Source organism: Arachis duranensis, chromosome 3 (genome assembly GCF_000817695.3).
Source record: "Arachis duranensis cultivar V14167 chromosome 3, aradu.V14167.gnm2.J7QH, whole genome shotgun sequence".
NCBI lineage: Eukaryota > Viridiplantae > Streptophyta > Magnoliopsida > Fabales > Fabaceae > Arachis > Arachis duranensis.
The window spans coordinates 77,412,240-77,416,656 of NC_029774.3; the positions used below are offsets into that span (position 1 = coordinate 77,412,240).

A 4,417-nucleotide genomic window follows, 5' to 3' on the forward strand; every position below is an offset into this window, starting at 1 on the left:
CTGACGGTTCATCTTGTTGCTCAGATTAGGTAATTTTCTTTTCAAAAAAGTTTTCAAAAATCTTTCAAAATTTTTTTATTTGTTTTCATTTTTCAAAAAAATAATTTTCGAAAAATCCAAAAAAAGTAATAAAATCATAAAAACTAAAAATATTTTGTGTTTCTTGTTTGAGTCTAGTGTCAATTTTTAAGTTTGGTGTCAATTGCATGTTTTAAAAACTTTTGCATTTTTCGAAAATTCATGCATGTTTTCTTCATGATCTTCAAGTTGTTCTTGACAAGTCTTCTTGTTTGATCTTTAAATTTTCTTGTTTTGTGTTTTTTGTTGTTTTTCATATGCAATTTTGCATTCATAGTGTTTAAGCATTAAAAATTTTTAAGTTTGTTGTCTTGCATGTTTTCTTTACTTAAAATTTTTTCAAAAATAAATCTTGTTGTTCATCTTGATCTTCAAAGTGTTCTTGGTGTTCATCTTGACATTCGAAGTGTTCTTGCATGCATTATGTGTTTTGATCTTAATTTTTCTTGTCTTGTGTCAATCTTGCTGTTTACAAAAAAAAAGAGAGAAAAACACAAATATGACATCTTTTCTTCTTTTTTCTCTCTCATCATTAAAAATTCAAAAATAAAAAATATATTTTTTTTATTTTACTCATAATTTTCGAAATCTTTGGGTTGACTTAGTTAAAATTTTTTTTAAATAAGTTGTTTCTTGTTAGTCAAGTCAAGATTTTATTTTTAAAAATACTATCTTTTCAAAATCTTTTTCAAAAATCAAATCTTTTTCATTTTTCTTATTATTTTTCGAAAATATTTTTTTAATTGATTTTCAAAATCTTTTTCTTATCTTTATTTCAAAATTTCAAAAACTTTACTAACAATTAATGTGATTGATTCAAAAATTTGAATTTTGTTACTTTTTTGATAAGAAAGGTTCAATCTTTAAATTCTAGAATCATATCTTTTAGTTTCTTGTTAGTCAAGTAATCAATTTTAATTTTAAAAATCAAATCCTTTCCAAAATATCTTTTTCAATCATATCTTTTCAAAATATCTTTTTTTTTTCAAATTATATCTTTTTCAAAATCAATTTCAAAATCTTTTCTAACTTCTTATCTTTTCAAAATTGATTTTCAAATTTTTTTATTAACGAATTGACTTTTTGTTTGTTTTACTATGTCTTATCTTATTCAAAACCACCTAACTACTTTCCTCTTTCTAATTTTCGAAAATTACCTCTCTCTTTTTTAAAATTCTTTTTAATTAACTAATTGTTTCAAATTTTTAATTTTAATTTTATTTCTTCTCTTAATTTTCGAAAATCACTAACCAATTTTTCAAAAACAATTTTCAAATTTCTATCTCTCTCTTCTCCTTCTATTTATTTATTTAATTACTAACACTCTTCTCTTCATCTTAAAAATTTGAACCTTCTCTTCTTCTCTATGTTCAAATTTTTTCATCCTTTCTCTATTCTCCTCTTTTTCTACTCACATAAAGGAATCTCTATACTGTGACATAGAGGATTCCTCTTCTTTCTTTGTTTCCTTCTCTTTCATATGAGCAGGAACAAAGAAAAAGGCATTCTTGTTGAAGCTGATCCTAAACCTGAAAGGACCTTGAAAAAAAGCTAAGAGCAGCTAAAGCACAGTACTCTGAAGAGGACCCAACTGAAATTTTTGAACAGGAAAAGGAGATGGCAGCCAAAAATAATAACAACAATAATGCAAGGAAGATGCATGGTGACTTTACTGCACCGAATTCCAGATTACATGGAAGAAGCATCTCAATCCCTGCCATTGGAGCAAACAATTTTGAGCTGAAGCCTTAATTAGTTTCTTTAATGCAATAGAATTGCAAGTTTCATGGACTTCCATCAAAAGATCCTATTCAATTCTTAACTGAATTCTTGTAGATCTATGATATTGTTAAAACCAATGGGGTTGATCCTGATGTCTACAGGCTTATGCTTTTCCCTTTTGCTGTAAGAGACAGAGCTAGAGTATGGTTGGACTCTCAACCTAAAGATAGCCTGAACTCTTGGGATAAGCTGGTCACCGCCTTCTTGGCCAAGTTCTTTCCTCCTCAAAAGCTGAGCAAGCTTAGAGTGGATGTTCAGACCTTCAAACAAGAAGATGGTGAATCCCTCTATGAAGCTTGGGAAAGATACAAGCAGTTGACCAAAAAGTGTCCTTCTGACATGCTTTCAGAATGGACCATCCTGGATATATTCTATGATGGTCTGTCTGAATTGTCTAAGATGTCATTGCACCATTCTGCAGGTGGATCTATTCACCTGAAGAAAATGCCTGCAGAAGCTCAAGAACTCATTGACATGGTTGCTAATAACCAATTTATGTACACCTCTGAGAGGAATCCTGTGAGTAATGGGACGCCTTAGAGGAAGGGAGTTCTTGAAATTGATACTCTGAATGCCATATTGGCTCAGAACAAAATGTTGACTCAGCAAGTCAACATGATTTCTCAGAGTCTGAATGGATGGCAAAATGCATCCAACAGTACTAAAGAGGCATCTTCTGAAGAAGAAACTTGTGATCCTGAGAACCCTGCAATGGCAGAGGTGAATTACATGGGTGAACCCTATGGGAACACCTATAATTCTTCATGGAGAAATCATCCAAATTTCTCACGAAAAGATCAACAAAAGCCTCAACAAGGCTTTAATAATGGTCGAAGAAACAGGCTTAGCAATAGCAAGCCTTTTCCATCATCTTCTCAATAACAGATAGAGAATTTTGAGCAGAGTCCCTCTAGCTTAACAAATATAGTCTCTGATCTATTTAAGGCCACTTTAAGTTTCATGAGTGAAACAATGTCCTCCATTAGAAATTTGGAGGCACAAGTGGGCCAGCTGAGTAAGAAAATCACTGAAACCCCTCCTAGTACTCTCCCAAGCAATACAGAAGAGAATCCAAAAAGAGAGTGCAAGGCCGTTGACATAATCACAATGGCCGAATCCAAAGAGGAGGAGAAGGACATAAATCCAAGTGAGGAAGACCTCCTGTGATGTCCTCTGAACAAAAAGGAGTTCCAAACTGAGGAACCTAAGGAATCTGAGGCTCACCTAAAGACCAAAGAGATTCCATTGAACCTCCTTTTACCATTCATGAGTTCTGAAAACTATTCTTCCTCTGAAGAGGATGAAGATGTAATTGATGAGCAAGTTGCTCAATATCTAGGAGCCATCATGAAGCTGAATGCCAAGTTGTTTGGTAATGAGACTTGGGAAGGTGAACCTCCCTTGCTCATTAGTGAACTAGATACATGGGTTCAGCAAACTCTAACTCAAAAGAAACAAGATCCTGGTAAATTATTGATATCTTGTACCATAGGCACCATGACCTTTAAGAAGGCTCTGTGTGACCTAGGGTCAGGTATAAATCTTATGCCACTCTCTGTAATGGAGAAGCTGAGGATCTTTGAGGTACAAGCTGCAAGAATCTCATTAGAGATGGCAGACAAGTCAATAAAACAAGCCTATGGTTTGGTAGAGGACGTGTTGGTAAAGGTTAAAGGCCTTTACATCCCTGCTGATTTCATAATCTTAGACACTGGGAAGGATGAGAATGAATCCATAATTTTTGGAAGACCCTTCCTAGCCACAGCAGGAGCTGTGATTGATGTTGACATAGGAGAGTTAGTCCTTCAATTGAATGGGGACTACCTTGTGTTTAAAGCTCAAGGTTATCCTTCTGTAAACATGGAGAGGAAGCATGAAAAGCTTCTCTCAATACAGAGTCAAACAAGGCCTCTACAGTCAAACTCTAAGTTTGGTGTTGGAAAGCCACAATCAAACTCCAAGTTTGGTGTTGAACCCCATATTCAAACTCTAAGTTTGGTGTTGGGAGGTCCCAACAATGCTCTGAACATCAGTGAAGCTCCATGAGAGCTCACTGTCAAGCTATTGACATTAAAGAAGCACTTATTGGGAGGCAATCCAATTTTTATTATCTATATTTTCTATTGTTCGTTTAGGTTTTATTAGGTTCATGATCATGTGGAGTCACAAAACAATTGCTAAAATTAAAAATAGCAGAAGAAACAGCACACCCTAGAGGAAGAGCCTACTGGCGTTTAAACGCCAGTAAGGAGCATCTGGCTGGCGTTCAACACCAGAACAGAGTATGAATCTGGCGTTGAATGCCAGAAACAAGAAGCAGTCTGGCATTTAAATGCCAGGATTGCACCCTGAGGAAAGCTGGCGTTTAACACCAGAAACAAGCATCAGGCTGGCGTTAAACACCATAAACATGCTACATTTGGGCGTTTAATACAAGAAACAAGCTTCAATCTGGCGTTAAATACCCAGATTGCATGCAGAGGGCGTTTTACATGCCTAATTGGTGCAGGGATGGTAAATCCTTGACACCTCAGGATTTGTGGACCCCACAGGATCC

The 4,417-nt window shown here is 34.7% G+C and overlaps 1 non-coding gene across 1 annotated transcript; it reads right to left on the bottom strand.

The window, feature by feature from the left end:
• Positions 1–2,097: 2,097 nt before the first annotated feature.
• Positions 2,098–2,205, bottom strand: LOC127746036 (small nucleolar RNA R71). Its single transcript, XR_008007657.1, has one exon. It is a non-coding gene; the product is annotated as a small nucleolar RNA R71 (small nucleolar RNA).
• Between the last annotated feature and the right edge of the window lie 2,212 nt (positions 2,206–4,417).